The sequence below is a fragment of the Peromyscus californicus genome, unplaced genomic scaffold (assembly GCF_007827085.1).
Source record: "Peromyscus californicus insignis strain IS unplaced genomic scaffold, ASM782708v3 Scaffold_21__1_contigs__length_65335640, whole genome shotgun sequence".
Classification (NCBI taxonomy): Eukaryota; Metazoa; Chordata; class Mammalia; order Rodentia; family Cricetidae; genus Peromyscus; species Peromyscus californicus.
Window position 1 is genome coordinate 36,534,996 of NW_026294514.1, and position 18,528 is coordinate 36,553,523.

Sequence of the window (18,528 nt, forward strand, 5' to 3'; positions counted from 1 at the left end):
CTGGGAGAGGTAGCTGTACCATTTGTTGTCCAGTCTCTGCGTAATGGGAAAATGCACTCAATTCCTTGTTAGAGTAGTCTGTGAGGCTGGATCATCTCAGCTAGCCACCTTGAAATTGTCTTGAGTAGTTTGTAGTCCAAAGCTGATCTTTAGGTAGTGTTTGTCAGCTTAGGGGTATTACCATAGTCCAAGTGGAATCATTGTTGTGGGACCACATCCTCCTTTTGGAGACTTCAAAGGTTGCTGTTAAGCATGGTCATGGTTCACTGCAGAGAACTTAAACTTTTTAAATGTCATATGCAGCAGATCTCAAAGAGGTTAAAGGATCAATATTTGTTATGTACATCCAGAGTACAAAAACTTAATTCCTAGTTACCTGATAGAGACTCAAACCTGAAATCATGTACAGGAAGCTAAATGAAGCCTTTTTCTAGAATTAGTTAGTACTCTATATGACCATTAATATCATGACAAAATGTTTAAAATATATATATATATAAATTTTATAAATTTTGAGATAATATTTATACCTTAAGAAAAGTATTAAGAAATCGAAATAAAACCAAAGGATTATAAGATTAGTGGCAATAAAAATTTCCCTAATTTTGGTTTCTCTTCTGTTCCATATCAGGTGACTCTTGGCATGAGACAGATATTTTGGATTTTACTTTGACAAGCATGTTTGGGTTTAGAGAAGGAGAGAGCCACACTCTAAAGTTAGCTTTAATTTTCAATTGAACTAGGACTACAAAAAGACCATTTGCATTATGTGTCTGTAGAGAACAGCAGAAACAAACATTTGGGAAGATTTATGAAATTTTATCCTGTTGGAGATGTGATATATCAATAGGCCAATTTATTCTTTTTCTTTTTTCTTTTTTTTAAATTTTTCGAGACAGGGTTTCTCTGTGTAGTTTTGGTGCCTGTTCTGGATCTCGCTCTGTAGACCAGGCTGGCCTTGAACTCACAGAGATCCGCCTGGTTCTGCCTCCCTCATGCTGGGATTAAAAGTGTGTGCCACCACCACCTGGGATACTCTTTTTCTTGAGACATTTTTTTCTGTACAATTTGTCCTTTTTCTTCACATGTCTCATTTGTCCAGTGTTCTTCAGATTCCTTAGCTGGATGTCTTCATTCTCTTAAAAGACAAAAACAAAACCCTTCCTCAACTAATAGGAAAAAAACCCAACATTTTTATTGAAAAAAAAAATCCCCTTAAAGGTATACATTATCTCCTGGCTCAGCATTTCTAGCCTCCTTGCTTCTTTTGAGATTCCAGACTTACTTACTCCCACCACTGATAAGCCTGTTCCTTGAGAGCTCTGTCAATCTGTTTCTTTCTGTTATCTTTGTCTGTTTTTCCTTCTCTTTCTCTGATTGTTGATCCCACTCTGGAGAGCCGTGACTAATTAATAGAAATGTGGGTACTGAGCATGGTTTTTAGAAGAATGCGTTTTAGGAAGAGTCTTCTGAATTGGTTATATAATATGATTACTTTTAACATCCATTCCAGTTGTAAAGAGGACACATAGACTGTTATCTATGGCCTGATGTGGCAGCTGAGATAGGAAAATATTGGTAATGGACACCCCTATAATCAAATAGTTGTGAGAGACAAGGTCTTGAATTTCAAATACTATGTATTCTTGTCAAACAAATGTGGGTATGATGAGATTGGTTATGCTATTGTTTTTATGTGTCCATTTGAGTGGTTTGCCAGATGTCCAGATATTTAGTCAAATGTTTTTCAGTGTGTCTGTGAAGGTATTTCCAGATGAGATTAGCATTTGAATAAGCTGGCTGTAAAGCAAATTATCTTTCTTTATTTTAGAGACTCATGGATGAAAGGGTCTAGAAGGCCCAAGCACGGCAGATGGTGTCAGCAAGTCTTGCCTTCCCTCCTTCCCTCTCCCTTGCTAAACCATTAGATTATATTCCCAAAGTTAGTCACCAAGGTCTGTTTCCTTATTTGGCTACTTCCTTATGTATGACTAAAACTCCAAGGTCCAGCTATCAAGACACCAAGGTCCAGCAATCAAATTTCATTATTTGGCTACACTGGCTAACCTGTCCAATCAGGACTGACCAACTCACCCTAGCACAGAGTTCCCTTTTCTCCTTAAAACATCTGCTGCTGTCTTTGTCCAGTTCAAGGCAGCAGCAGCACCCCACCTGCAGCTTTTCCCTATCCCAGTGAAAGAACTTCAAAAAGTCCATACTGCTAAGGGAAGGAGAGTTAATTTTCTTAAGGAACAACCTTCCTGATAGGATGCCCATGTGCAAGTGATCAGTCTATACCCCTAAGACAACACTTACTGGACTCAGTAGCACAAGTTGTGTGTGTGTGTGTGTGTGTGTGTGTGTGTGTGTGTGTGTGTGTGTGTGTGTGTGTGTGTGTGTGTGTGTGTGAATAATAATTATAAAAGGGGACATGAATTTGCGGGAACACACAAGAAAGTTGAAATGGGGAAGGAAGGGTGAATATGTTGAAAATACATTGCACTAATGACCCAAAACCCACCCAAGTGTAGAGGTGTCCACCAGTGATCTCAGCACTCAGGGGTTGGAGGAATGAGGATTGGAAGGTTAGGATTCTTCTCAGATACATATCAAGTTTGAGGAAATCCTGGGATATATGAGGCTATCTAAAAAAGGAATGTTTATCATTTTTTAGTAGGGATTATTTGAAAGGAATAAAAGTAATTTTGTGTAGCTAACATGCAATTTTGTCATTTCCAAAATGAACAAAGGGGGCAGGGGGCAGAGAGACAGAGAGAAAGACAGAGAGATACACACAGAGAGAGCGAGAGAGCGAGAGAGCGAGAGCAAGGATTATCAAATTCTGGGAACACTGAAATTGGTGATGGTTTGGGATTCTGTTTGCCAGAGCTGGTTCTTGGAATTTGAAAACAGCTGTCTTATAGAAGAGTCTAGGCTTCGGATAATAATGAAACTTCACTGAAGTGACAACTTGGATGGATTTCATGTGCTTCCAGTGCCACACTGAGAAGGGTTCTGACTCTGAGCTCAGCTCAGGAGGGAGGAGTGTTGATTAATCACATCTGTCTTCCACAGGCCAGTGAGGGGAAGTATGATACATGAGTCATGACTTACTAGTGTCTGAAAATCTCTTAGTAATTTATTTATTGATGTGTTTACCTTCTGTCACCCTGCCACCAGGGTATAGTTCCACGATCATTTGGGCCCTATCCCCCATATTTCCCCCTAAGATTGATTGATTGATTGATTAAGTGTGTGTGTGTGTGTGTGTGTGTGTGTGTGTGTGTGTGTGTGTGTGTGAAAGTAGGTGTTGATGGAGGGCAGAGGTATCAGATCTTCTGGAGCTGGAGTACAGGCATATGAATTATCCAATATGGGTTCTGGAATTCAGATTTGGGCCCACCGCAAGAATAGTAAGTATCGTTAACTGCTGAGCCATCTCTGTAGTCCCCTTGGTTCTAGTTAAGAATCGATCTTTAGAACCTGGGACAATGTCTAGGTTCACAACACACTAAGTTTTTTTTCTGAGTATACTTTTCTTTTCACAAACATTTATTTGTGTGTGTGTGTGTGTGTGTGTGTGTGTGTGTGTGTGTGTGTGTGTAGGTGGTAGCCATGATAGTAGAAGTCTTAGTAAGGGTAAGGAGGGAAAAATGAGAAGATCTTTAATGGAATACTTATGACAAGAAGGCGGAAGCAGAGCGATGAGGGGTGGCTACTAAAGGGAGGAGGGGAAAGCAGAAGTGGACTGGGGAAAAGGGACAGGAGTCGGGGATGAGGGAGGAGGAAGATGAAAGTTGGCATGAAAATGCCATAGTGAAATCCATCATGTTGTATGCCCACTTAAGAAAAGCTAGTGAATGGGGTTGGGTATTTCGCTAAGGGGTAGAGTGCAAGACCCTGGGTTCCATCCTCAGCTCTGAAAAAAAAGAAAGAAAAAGAAAAGAAAGAGACACAAATAAGAACAGTGGCTTGGCTTTTTAGCACTCACTGAAGTGATCAGTGAGATTCTTCTCATTTTATTTCAAAAAATTTTTATTTTTATTTCTATGTTTGTGCCTGTATGTGTATGATGCATATACGAGGATGTGTGAGGAGGCTAGAAGAAGGTGTTGGATCCTCTGGAGCTCAATTTATAGGAAGTTGTGAGCCACCTGATGTGGGAGCTGGGCATTGAACTCAGCTCCTCTGTAAGAGCAGCAAATGCTCTTAACTGCTGAGCCACCTTTTCAGTCCTCATTTTACTTTGTAAGACATTGCTATGATCAGGAGGGAGAGCCTGGGCAAAACAGTAGAGCCGGCCCTGGTGTTGTGAGTGTGGGTGACCTGGATCTGAGGACCCGACAGCAGAAGAACTAGGCCCCCCCCCTCCCCTTGCTACAGACTGCATTGGGTGAGCTAGTTGAGGCAGTGCAGGAGAGCTCACCCTGGTAGTGACAATGAGGGAAAGCTGGCAGGCTGACCAACCCAGCTACCACCCAGGCCCAGAACCCGGCTAAGAGTTGGCCCACCCTAACATCCACTTCATCTATGAGCTATTGGAGAAGGTGAAGGGAATGAACCTACAGATTCTAAACAGCAGGATCTCCACGACACAGGACAACAACAGGATATCCAAGAGGAGCCCCAGTGAGTGCCCATTATTGGTGACTGAGCAGAAGCCAGAAGCCTTGAGCCAGACCAAGAACTCACTGCAATGAACACTTGCAAGTAAAGATAAACGGACTAAAGGGCAAACTGGTTTTTTTTGTTTGTTTGTTTCTTTGGTTTTTCTTTGATTTTTGTTTTTTCTTTTAAATTTTGTTTTGTTTTTGGGGGAGGTTGGCAAGGGCAGAGGGTAGATTCAAGGGGAAAGGGGGACAGGAGGTAAGCGGGATCAAAATATATGATATGAAATCCACAAAGAATCAGTAAAAGTTAAAAAGAAAGACATTGCTATGGATCCATATTTTTTTTGTTGTTGTTGCTTTGCTTTGCTTTGTTTTTTCAAGACAGGGTTTCACTATGTAGCCCTTTCTGCCCTGGAACTCACTCTGTAGACCAGGCTGGCCTTGAACTCACAGGGATCTGCCTGCCTCTGCCTCCTAAGTACTGGGGTTAAAGGCGTGCGCCACCACCACCTGGTGGACCCAGGGTTTTAAAGCAGTTGAGACTTCCGTTTACATCAATATGCCTTGTACTGTGCAGCTGATCCCATCTTGTGAGAGTGAGAACTTCTTTAGAATTTGATAGGTTTTTTGATTTCTAGAGTAAAAGATGTTCTATCCTTATTTTGTATATTTCTCTCTCAAATTGTCACCATGTTTTCAATGAGTTCTGGTTGCTTTTAGTAGAGAGTGGGATTTGAGCACCAAAACCCAAATGTTTGAAATGGAGAACTGTCACTCCGTCATTGTTTCTTGGTCCTTTCATTAGACATGTTAGGAAGCACATGCTTTAAAGTGAGCAGTTCATACACACATTTCCATGTCAAATTCAGTCTTACTCCTCTTTTTGTCTTTTTTCTCAGTGACATAATTGTTACATATATATGCCCTCTTCCTACATATCTGTGAAATTTTCAAATGAATAAAACTGATACTGAATTTTAAAAGACACAGCAGTGGGTGGTGGTGGTGGTTGACAACTTTAATCTGAGCACTTTGGAGGCAGAGGCAGGCAGATCCTTGTGTGTTCAAGGCCAGTCTAGTCTACAGAGTGAGTTCCAGGGCAGAGAAACCCTGTCTCCAAAAACAAACAACAAACAAACAAGAAGGCAAACAAAATCTGTTTAAAGATAAAATGTGACACAAAACAGAAATTAAGGTGTTCTGCTAAAGAATTTGCTACGATAAGCTTTACAGCAACCACCGAGACTGGAAGGTTCTGGAGGTTTCCTGTACTTCTTCAGAGTTGTTTGCATTTTAGTTTTTTTTTAAAGGAAGGGGTACTCTATTACCTGTGTTAGTTTCTTGGTCAGCTGTAATAAAGTGATTCAGAAAATTCTTGTCTCATACTTATGGAGGCAAGAATTCTGCCGTGGAGGTTTTGGAGGCATTCTTGGTGTGTACACTGGAGGGAAGAGATCTTCTCTTGCCTCTTCCTGCTTTCCAAGTCTCAGAAATTTTGTTTATGTTAGCGTAACTGCAATCTTCATGTAGTCTTTGTGTGTGTGTGTGTGTGTGTGTGTGTGTGTGTGTGTGTGTGTTTGCATGTGTGAGGGTGCATGTGTTCCTGTAGGTGGGTGTATGTGAGTGCAGTTACATAAGCATATACAGGTGCTTGTGGAGGTCAGAGGTTGATATTGAGTGTCTTCTTTAATTGTTCTCCATCTTAATTTTTGAGATAGTCTGACACTGACTGAACCTGGATCTTACTGGTTTCAGCTACACCGGCCAGCAAGTGCCTGTGACCTCCCTGTCTTCACCTACCTGGTACTGGGAGTGCAGGCATGTACTGTCATACCCAGCTTTTTAAAGGTGAGTTCTGGGGGATTGAATTTGGTTCCTAATACTTGTTTGGCAAGCACTTTACTGAGTGAACCATCTCATGGTTGTACTCTTCCTTTTGTATATGTCTGTGTTTGTGGCCAATTTCTCACTTTCATAAGGGCATCAGTTATGGTGGATTAGGGTCCACCCTATCAACTTCATTTTAACTTCATTATATCTGCAAAGACCTTACTTCTAAGTAAGGCCACATTCTTAAGTATTGGGTTATAGGATATCAGCATAATTTGCAGGGCGGGGGGAAGGTACGTAATTCAACTCACAAATACCACTCATTGGAAGTTTTGACTCATTGTCTCAAACCCAGCACTTGGCCACACTTGCTTGCTAGCTATAATTCAGCTTTTATACAAATCAGCCCTGAACGCTGACATAGAAGAATATACTTTATGGAGGTCAGAAGGAATCAGAAGACACTGATCAGGTACCTGGATCTCTACGATGACATAAAACAGGACAACAGAACTGGGTCATAAAACACTGAGTTGTGAGTAAAGCATGAGTCGGATGATCCATCTCTGATTAATGCAGGGTAAAGTAGATTTCCAAGATACAGTTCAACTTCATGCAGCACAAATTTCATTCAACACATTCAATTAATCTCATCGACAATGACTTAAACACAAGGTAATTTAGTCTGTGTGCTAGTAATGGCTGACGGTAATGCTGCTTGACTCTTCCTCTCTGGTCTCTTTTTGAACCCGCTACAGCTCAGCTGGCTCCCTTAATGGTTGGTTTGATTCTCTTCTTTTTGCCTCTGATATGGTTTACTTCTAGCTTTCCTTCCAGTTCGAGGTCAAAGGGTGGCACTAAGGAAGTACAACCCCAACTATTTAAGTTCCATATAAACAAAGGAAATTTTAACAAAAGAGAAAGTACACCTTTATTGAACAGGTATCAAGGAAAAGTCACACATTACACATGTATTTTAAAATGAATCTTAAAACAAGAATGCAAGTAATTGGAACAAAGCAAAAAAGAAGAATCACAAAAACACTCATTTAAAAACTCAGAAAAAATGGAAAAGCATGAAAAGAAAATTAATACAGCACAGGTTCCTTTCCATAATTCCCAACACTAACAATGGATGTTTTTATTATGCATTGCCCAGATGTATAGCTATAAATGTGTTGTGTTTTTTACAAGTTTGGTATTCTACTAAATATTGGGGTTTATAACCCACTCTTTTTATTTGATGACATATTATAAATACCTTCTCATCACTAAGGACTTTTCTACAAAATCATTTAATTTCATAGTGGAAATTATGCATCTTTGAAGAGCTACACTAAGAGAAGTTGAATGAATTCCCTCTTAAAAGACACCCTCTTAGTTTTTTTTTTTTATTTTTCAAAGGTTTTGTGTTATAATCAATGGTGCTATGAATAGGGTTGCAGTTAATCTTTGGGCTGGTTCATGCTTGCTTATTTCCCCAGCATAAATCCCCAGCAGTAAATCAGTGAGTTTAATTTATGCACAATTGACAACCTGTCCTCTGGATAGGCTGGATCAATACCTACTCCTCAGCAGTGTTTGAGCGTATGTTTGACAACAGGACATAGTAGAAGAAAATGAATCCTCCCCAGATTTATAATGTGATATATCTGTGCTTGCCTAGTGTGCTCAAGTCAATCAGTTCAACTCTTAGAACTGCAAGAGAAAACAGGTATTGTTATTTGTATTTATGTAATCATTGTGTTACCTCTAATTGACCAAAGGAGCAAATATAAAGTACACAATTATCAAGTAAATAAGCCCTATTATGTGGTTTCCAAAGAGGAGTAGGTAATTAACACAACTGCCCATGCATTTGGAAAAAAGAAAAAATTCTCTTGAAGTATTTTCATAAATCTTCTGGCCCAGTCATGTTTCTAGTTTTGAAATTGCTTACTTATGCTCTTTACCAACTTCACTTTTTTAAAAAAAATTTCAAGACAGGGTTTCCTGTGTAGTTCTGGATGTCCTGAAACTCATTCTGTAGACTAGGCTTGCCTCAAACTCAGAGATTTTCCTGCCTCTGCCTGCTGAGTGCTGGGATTAAAGGCCTGCGCCACCACTGCCAACCACCAACTTCACATTTAGTGTGACTGCATTTTCTTTATAAATAAACATTCCTTTATGTTGCAATCTTGAATGCCTTATATTTTCACAAATGATGCCAATATTGTCTCAAAGTTTATATGTGTATCATTTAAATGTATTTATAGATTTTGTTTGTTTGTTTGCTTGCTTGCTTGAGAAGGGGTCTGTGTTACCCAGGTTGGCCTCCAACTTCTGAGCTCATGTGATTCCCCGGCTCCCTGACTCTCAAGTACCTGGGATTTTAGTGGCTTGTGGATTTTTTTTTTTAATGTAGAAAGTTGAAAATGGTTTTTAATGGGTCTGGAGAGGTGGCTCAGAGGTTAGGAGCATAAACTGCTTTTGCACAGGACCTGAGTTCATGAGGCCATGTCAGGTAGCTCAAACTGTCTATGACTCCAGCTCCAGGGTGATCCAATGCCTCTAGCCTCTGTGGAAGACTGAACTCATGTACACCCTCTCCCTCACAACACACATATTAAACAAATCTTAAAAATTAAAATTATGTTTATTTACTCATGTGTACATGTGCATATGTGTACATGCATCTGTACCATACTACACACGAGGAGGTCATAGGACAATTTGTGAGAGTCAGTTCTCTCTTTTCATTACCCTAAGCAGGTCCTGGGGATTGAACTCAGGACATCACGTCTGAGGGCAAGAGCCATCTCACTGACCCAGATAATTTTTAAAATGGCATTTATTTTTATATCCACTGACTGTCTTTATTCTGGACCCTGCCTTTACAGGAACTTTGGGAGGGGCTGTGATGTAGTCCAGTGGTAGAAGCACTTGTCTAACATGGGTGAGGTCCTGGGTTCCATCTCCATCAGTGTCTTTCACACAGATTCTTGCATCTGTCCTTTGGTGCTGTTCTGGTTTGTTCTTGGAGCCAGGCTCGATTGTTGAGGAGAGGGAAACAGGTACGACCGACTCCAGCCCTCTTCTCTTCTCTTAGGGAGGGGCAGAAAGTTTTCCTTTCTATTTCCCATAATCTTTCTCCCATCAAAATATGTAAAGGTGGAAAGCCTAGTTTCTCAGTTGATCAGTATTAAGAGATGTGGCAAAGAGCCTTTTTTCTTAAAAAAAAAAAAAAAAAAGGTGTGGGGTATTGGTGAGATTATTAAGGTCACTCCACGTAGTTAAAAGGAGATTTATTTAATGGCGTACCTTACAAGTTAAGGGATAGGTAGGTCGCGGGGTCTGGGGAAGGTGTATCGCAGTCCAGCGGTGTTCTCTGGAGCTCTGCTTGGCCCACCTTCACCGTCCAAGGTCCCGGAACCGAGTGAGAGCGCAGCCCATCCAGATCTCAGGTCTCCAGGCGCCTCCCTTGGCCCCGCCTTGTAGGCGTGACAGTTGCGGAAGTCTCAATGGGGGTTGGAACTTCCAGATCAAAGCTGGAATGGCTACCCACTACAGTGGGGAGTGAAGGCCTTACATTTCCCAGAAACTAAGGGATTAAGGGACTATTGAAATCTGGGAGACAGACTGGAGAAAGGACTCAATAGTTAGGGGCATTTGCAGCTCTTGCATGGGAGCCAAGTTCCTAGTACTCATTTCAGGCAGCTCACAACTGCTTATGCTCTAGCTCCAGGGGATCTGAGGCCTTCTTTTGGTTCTTGTGAGCACACACACACACACACACACACACACACACACACACACACACACAGACACACACAGAGGGGGGAGGAGATACATTTTTTTTTTAAAGCTGGGAGAGGGCAGGGCAAAGTCAGAAGGATCTAAAGCCTGTTAACTGCCTGGAATCCCAGCATTTTAGGAGATGAAGGCAGGAGAATCGGGGACTCAAGGTCATCCTTCAATACATAGGAAGTTCAAGGTTGGTCTGGGTTACAAGGTCTTATCTAATGAAGGTTCTTGGGTTAGAGGATGCCTTTAATCATAACACTGAGGAAGCAGAGACAGGCAGATCTCTGAATTCAAGGCCAGCCTGGTTTACATTGCAAGTTCTAAGTCAGTCAGAGTTAGCTAGTGAGACCCTGTGCAAAAGCAAATAAATAAATAGGACCAAAAGTCTCTTAGAAATCCACTGAGGTTGGCTTGAGGATCTTTCCCATTCCAAAATCTCACTGCTAGTGAAACATCTAAAGTTTCTGTAAAGAAGAGTCCATCCAGGTATGGTGGTTCTACATACTTTAAACCCCAGCACTTGGGAAGCAAGTGGCAAGTGGATATCTATGAATTTGAGGCCAGCCTGGTCTACATAGTGAGTTCCAGGGAGTTGGGAGTACATAGTAAGACCCTGTCTCAAAAACAATAAAACCCCACAACAACAAAAAGAGTCCAATAAAATCTAGGAGTCTCAAGGCTTCATCTGAATATTTAACAAACTTTCCCCCCCCATACATCTGGCAAATGGAATTCCTGAAGTTGCAGACTGCGTTGCAGGAGGAATCATCTTGTAGTTTTAGAGGGCTGTAAGGCTGAGCAAGCAACAGTCAAAACGTCTTTCCAGTTCATGCTGTTGTTGCTAATGACCTTCCAGGAAGCAGCGATGCCATCTGTTTCTTTTACTTTGACCAATAGACAGCTGTGAGCAAGAGATTCCAAACTTGAAGATGAAAGCCAAACCAACGATGACCATGTAGAAGAATATCTACAGCTGACATTGGTTAACAGCACCCACTAGCGGCTGTGAGGAGAAGATACCCACAGCAATGCCCTTCTAAAGATGTGAATGCTAGGATACCATACCCAGGACCTTGCCCCAGGCAGCCATTCCAATGAGCAATAAGCCCACTAGTGGAAGTCTCCCTTTTCCCTAGAAGTCCCTCCAAACATAATTTAAAAATATTTTAGTCAAAATTTATCAATCTCTTTTTATGAAACCATTTTTCAATTACCAGCCTTAAACTTTCTTTTATGATTCTAAAATTATTTACAAATGATTCTAATACTTTTGTGATTTTTCTCACATATTTCTGTCCTTAACCTAGTTGAACATATTGTTGAAAACACGAAATCTTAATCTAGTATAGCCATTAGTCCCACTATTCTACTTTTTTCTCCACTGGAAATTAGATACTAGATACTAGAACTAGAAATTAGATAGTAGAATTTATATCTATATGTTTTGGTTTACTGTTCCTAAGATCTTTTATTTCACTAGCACTATACTGTTTTAAATGCTATACTTATCACATTTAAAAATACACATGAGTAGCCAGGCATTGGTGGTGCACACCTTTAATCCCAGCACTTAAGAAGCAGAAGCAGGCAGATGTCTATGAGTTCAAGGCTAGCCTGGTCTACAGAGCTAGTTCCAGGATAGCTGGGGCTACACAAAGAAACTGTCTTGAAAAACCAACCAACGAACCAATCAAACAAAAACCTGTGAGTGGAAATGATGGATATCAACTCCATTCAATCTTCAAATACCAGGGAAAAAGTAAGAACTTGCTGGATGTAGTACCTCACACTTCTCTTATCCTAGTACCTGTAAGGCTGAAGCCATGAGTTTGAGACCAACTGAGTTTTCCAGGCCAGCTTAGGTTACCTACCAAGATCCTGTCTCAGAAAACTCAAACTCAGCCAGCCAAACAAACAACAACAAACCTCTCAAAAATGATTTATTCATGTTAGCCTTAAAATTGGTGCTTTGTTAAACAGCCGTGCTTGTTTGAAAGGTTCTGCTTCATCTACACTTAGACTTAATGGTCATTACACAACGGGAAGGCTGGATGATAGTAGAAAACACTCTGACTTGGGAAAGCTTCTAGGTTTGAAACCTGACCTTGTCATTTGTTAGCTGTGAGCTGCTGGCATGATGATGAAGCTTTAAGAATTCTAGTTCAGCCACTGGTAAAGACAGAACAATAATAACATCATGCCTGTTTCCCAGGTCAGTGAAAAGGATTAGATGGGAAAAATACATTTACTAACACAGACTATTAACAAAGGAGCTAAAAGAAAATGTCAGGTTGCCTTCAGTTCTGGCCTAGGGTTTACAGTGGCATCATTTCTATACACATCACCTCATTTGACTCATTGAAGTCTTGAGTCACCAGTGATTATATGGCTTCTGTGGTATTGAATTATATGATGATTTAATAAGATACAATGATACAATGGATATTAAATGGTGAACTTAAACAACATAGATTTTTTTTTAACTAAACACAGTATTAAAACTTTTGCCGCATTATTAAATATGAAATCATCTTCAACAATGGTTTAAGGCAGTAATATTTTTAAACTTCTGAACCTTTAGCCTCTTAGTAAATAGAAATAGGAATATGTGGTGCACTATAAATGCCTAGTCTATAAAACAACCCTCCCTGCAGTATGCAATATGTTTGTGTTCTAACTTAGCCAGTACCAACCAAGTTAACAGAATTTGATTTCTATTATATTATACATGACTTTTAATTAGAAAATGAATAAGAAGTTGACTTTCTTCTTATTGAGTCAAGGCACGGACTAAAGCTGATATTAAACTAGTAGTTTACATTTATAATAACTCTAGAGAAAATAAATATGTAAGCCAATATAATTTACCATTGACATTAAAACTCGTCAGAGTCTTTTAGACTTAATTTGAATTTGGGGAAGTTCCCTAGCATCTTTTAGTCTGAGCCTCTCATGTGTCAAATAGAAGTAGCACTGGTATCCACAAAGAAAACTATTACGAGGGGAAATAATATTAGCCAAGCATCTAGCATGGCAAGTATTCACTAAATTATTGTTGTTACTAATGGGGAGTGGCAATATCAGAGAACCATTTTGGAAAGAAGGATTTAAAACAATTTAAAGAATTAATAAGTATCAAAGACTAAACTCATGACAAATGTAGTTTTAGTCTAAGCAGACAGGTGATAGTTTTTATTTGCTTGTTTGTTTTAATGCAAATATATGTTTGAGTAGAAAGAATATTATTTGAAAAGTATTTACTTGGTTTAGGGATGTAGCTCAGTGTTAGAGCACTTGCATGACACACTATGGTTTTGATTCCCATCATTAAAAATGTATTTACAGAGATATTACTACACAGTACTAGTACTAAGGATAATAAAAACAAATTTAAAAACAAAATCTTATTACAAATATTCATATATTCATTGACAGATAGGACTGACTCAGAGCTCAGCGGGCAGAGGTTTGGGATGTTAAAAAGCCACAGAGTAAGATGTTCTTTTGACTTACATACAAAGACTTTGTACATATATCCCTCTTTCAGTGTTTTCAGAAGCTGTCAGCTAAACTATTTAGGATATTGAATTTGCTAGATACTCTTCAAGATTTTACTTCTATATTTAAGCCTTATGTGAGTAGAGAATGGAGCTCAAGTTAAGAGCACTTTCTTCTTGATTTTAAAAATCTCTGGAGAATTTGGCAGGAGCCACACAGTGAAGTCTGGGTTATAGTTTTTGGTGACCAGTAGATTCATGTGCAGCTTAATTAGGCCTTAGAAGAGATGTCCATGAAGCTACTGAAATGATCTAACTCCACAACATAAAGCACACTTCCTGGTTTTTTTTTTTTTATTATTATGTTATCTGCTTTGTGTCTCAAAAATTAGCAAATTTCTTAGCCATGCAAACATGCAATTCTTTTCTTGGATTAGAGAGAAATACTTACTCATGTGGTTTGGAGAGGCTCCCTTTCCTGGTTGTTTTCAGAGTGGGAGGCATTCCACTCTGAAGGTCAGAGAAGTCATGACACATTACGGGTAAGCTCATCTCTCCTTACTTCACAGTGAGTTTAGAAGTGAATGATGCAGGCAGCAAAGTAATCCATGGTCATGATGTTCTGTGGCAAAACATTTGGGCTTCCCTACAGGTGGAATCAGTATGCAGTGAGTCATTAGTCATCACATTTTCTGGAAGAGTCAGAAGAGAAAAAGTTTAGAGTGAAATTGAATACAGACGTATAACTCACTTCTGTCATTCACCAAGGAGGATGATGTTCTGTATTAAGCTTGTTCACCAAAAGGGCTCACAGTAGCCTGGTTCGGATGCTAAATGCCAACTAGAAAAGAATAGAAAGACAACATATGGTTTCTGAAATCTTTATTGAATATTGCTTATTCTATGAATGTGTAAAGATGCTTTATGCCAACATGTCCTTTTTATGATTAAAAAACCTGATGGAGAAGGGCATAGAGACGGTGGCAGTGTGTAAGGTGGAGAGCTAAGTAGAGGAAAGAGAAAGGGACACAGGGAAATTATGAGTGCTATGAATGACTGGGTCAGGAGGAAAGGAGTAGAAATCTCCTTACCTGGGAAACTGAGTCCCACTTCACTGGTCTGCATAAAGGCAAAAAGATAATTTAATTCACCATGGATTTGATGGATGAAGATTCCCACTCAACCGATTCCTCAGGTGGAGATGGTTCAAAGAGCAGGAATCTGATTGACAGACAAGACCCTGCAAATGCTATTGTGTTTGCTAGGGGAAAGCCACCTGTAAATTCAAACTTTCAACAGGGGTCATGTTTCCAAAGACCAAAATGGTTTTGATACAAAAATCTACTTCTTTGAAGGCTAAAAAGTTCTTTGAATTGAGTGGTGACTTAATATTCAAGGCTCCCACAACAAAAATGCAGATGTATGTGGCAGGAGAAACAATTTAGGGAATATGTTAATTTGATTTTTAGCTGGTTCATTGTTTTGGATCAAAACTTGTTTTCACATCTGAAGGACTAACAGGGCAAACAAGAGGCAACATATTAGGAATTTGAAATTAAGGGCTTTTCTACATTTCTAATAAACATTTCTGAAGATTGTTTTCCAGGTAGGTCAGAGAGTAGGGGGCTTAGACTCAGGTACCTTCAGCCACTGCCTGTTGGAGGACAGTGGTGAGAGCTTGCATTCCAAGATTTCCTGGCTCTTCCATCTTTTCTATGATAATATGATTCCAGCTAATGTAACATTCCTGGGTTTTGTAGTCTGGAGAGAAATGGTCAGCCTGGGAAGTCTACCAAACTGTGGGGATGAAGAGGAAGGAATATGGGTGTTGAGAAATTTTTCCATTTCTTGGTGCTATCTAACTAGAAAGTTCGACCCCCCCCATTTGCAATTATATATAGGATATCAGGAAATTCCTCATGTTCTTTACAGAGTCACTGGTAGGAGGATATAAAAATCCGCTTGGGATAGAAATCGGATTAAAAAAAATCAGAAGGCCTCCCCCCCCATATTCTCCTCTCTTCTCCTCTTCTTCTTCCTATTCTTCCCAGGAACAGCTATTTTGTTGAGGGTCCCTCTGATCTGTGCTTAGGCTCCTTCCTGCATCTTAGTCCAAGTTGCCAGGCGCATGCCTAATTAGCAAGTCTCCGTGACTGGCTTTGGTCTCCTACCCAGTCTTTTCTGGCACACCAGTCAGTGTGGACAGTGTTGGGTGGGAAGCTTTCTTGACTGTTTTTTGGCTGACAGTTGCTCACCGCACATAAGTTCAAAACTCCAAACTCAAAAGCCTCCCAGACACAGCATTTTAAGGCTGCCCTGGAACATCCCTGAAATTAGCAGCAAATACCTACTCTTGTGAGTAGTTAGGGAGCCACTCTTGGTCATTGAGATATCACCCACCATTCAAAGCAGAAAGGAATTCCAGTGGAGGAATTTGACCAAGTAGGATGCAGTCCCAAACTCACACAGCTCTCAGAACATCAGCCCTCAGCTTCTCACTATTTTCTCTCTCATACAGCCTCCCTCACTTCTCATCAACCAAGGGTTCAGCCTTCTCCCCTTCTTCCAATATTTCTGACCAAGGGCTCAGGCCAGAACTCTCAATAGGAATGTTTCCTCGATCTCCAGAGGCCAAACTCTCCTAATTAAAGATGGCTATTGGCCATGAAAATATCTGCAGAAATGAGCCTGTTCCAGCTCTAGGGTTTTAGTCCTTGGGCCACTGCGGGGCAGGGCTAGGTGGGCTTTAGATGGCACCCAGAAAGACCAGGTCTCTGGAGTTTATCCATCAAGAATCTCAAATTCTCTGCTGAGTTTTTCACTCTAGTGAGTGGAATCAACCTCAGCTCATGTGATTTTGGGGTGTTGGATCCCAAATACCTTTGAGGTCCATTGAGCGAGACTGGCACAACCCCAGTGAGCTGGAAGCAAGCTGGCACTCTTGAAGGCTTGCTTAATTTTCCTGTTTGTGGTTTCTTCCTTTAACAGATCTTGAAGTCATCAAAACTCCCCACATGGTGGCTCTCTTGACTAAAGTTGGGCATTGAGCAGTGAATTTTAAACAAGTAGTCTTGGAGATTTTATAAGATTTTTCCAAATTGAACTCATTTCAGAATTCAAATGGGAGGCAAAAGTGAGGATTTTAATGGGGTTCACCTTTGACTTGCAGAGAGGTTGAAGTCAGGAAAGTCACTGTAGGCAATAGCTTTGGGCAAGTTTGTTAAGAAAGGCGGTTCTGCTAGATTATCCTTCTTATTCACCGCAGGCTCTTTGTGTGAGGGCTGGGGAAGGTGGTCACCAAACATGTAATACAGGTATGTAGATACTCCAGCAAACAGATGTATCATAACACACTGAGAAATGAAATGTCATTTGTTGAAAGTAGGCAATATAAAGCTAGAAGGAAATAAAGAGGAAACAGGCAGCTGTGGATCATTCCTAGCCAGGAAATAAGGAAAAAGTTTCATTCTTGGAGGAAGAATTAAATCTCAAAAAGTGAGGATAGCATTAAAAATGAGAAACACTATGCCTTTGAAAAAGTATGCAGAACTAACAGCTTATTTAAACACAAGCCCCAAATTACAGTAACAGGAAACACTCCTACTTAATTGTAATTTCCTCTAATTTTTTGTGTGTATAAGGTCCAAATAGTCAAAATGTGCACTAATGGTTATTGATGCTTCTATTTCCCTCTGAAAAGGAAGACACTCAAGATCTCTTAGTGGACCAGAAATTTATGAATCTTCTGGAACTACTCAGGGGCTCAGAAAGTTCCCAGTGGATGTGGTCTTTCCTTATTTATTTCTTCTTCTCATTTTATTTTTAGTTAAAGCTATTAACTATTCCCAGGGAAAGGTTCCTGGTAGCAGCCTTCACCAAGAAAACTTGTGCTAGGAATCCTGCATTCCCAGTCTGTATTTCCCTAAACAGAATTCAACTTATAAGAGAAGTGTAAGACACACATTTCTCACTCTCACAGTCTTAAAATTTCAATTCTTGCAGAAAACATGATGCCATGGTTTCAATTTTTAAAATCAGTAAGAGCCACAAAGAGTGTGAAAGTGTGCAAACAAGGAAGGTAGAGATCCAAATACCAGGACTAACTAAGAAGAAACAGCTCTGCACTGAAATCTAAGGCAGGGATTAAGAAGGTTTCTGAGCACTGGGACATTCATGGACACAGGATGTAAGGGGAGATAGATCTGAACAGCGGTGCGATTTAGACAATGAATTGCCACAGTAAGAGCACCACTGCCAATCCTTCAGATTTAGAGGCTGTGGTGAAAATTAAGCCAGTGGCAATTTTCAACGTTTGTAGCATCTGCGCCCAATATTGTTCAGCACCCAGAGCCTGGACAGCGCCACAAGCTCTGCTCCCGAGGCAGCCAGCCTTCCCTGTCTCATCAATCTACTGAGAGACAGACTGTCAACACAGCCACACTCATTAGACATTTACTGAAAATCCTCTAAGACTTCCCTTTAAAACACAAAACTACTTCCACATTTAATTGCCTATCTGGAACAACATAAGCAAGAAATTAAGAGATTTAAATTAAATTTATTAATGGGAGAGCTTGGTGGTGCTTAATTCTAAAGATCAGAGCTGTCCTCCATGGGGCTTGAGTAAAAAGTAAAAAGAAGCAGAGACACAATAAAAACATGACTTCACCATCCCCTAAATTCCACGAATTCTTCACTTGTCTTTGAGAAATGGGTGAAATCGAAAATCATCAAAATAATTGGACTTCTTAAAAATTGGATTGTGTGAGTGAAAGGTGTTTATGAGAAGCTGATGACTCCGGATCTTA

The 18,528-nt window shown here is 40.1% G+C and overlaps 1 long non-coding RNA gene across 1 annotated transcript; it reads right to left on the bottom strand.

The window, feature by feature from the left end:
* Window positions 1-7,030: 7,030 nt before the first annotated feature.
* On the bottom strand, window positions 7,031-18,491 carry LOC128117775 (uncharacterized). The gene is made up of 6 exons (XR_008220902.1): window positions 16,601-18,491; window positions 15,362-15,517; window positions 14,812-14,839; window positions 14,472-14,561; window positions 14,172-14,366; window positions 7,031-11,124 (listed from the first exon to the last, which is right to left on the bottom strand). It is a non-coding gene; the product is annotated as an uncharacterized LOC128117775 (long non-coding RNA).
* Between the last annotated feature and the right edge of the window lie 37 nt (window positions 18,492-18,528).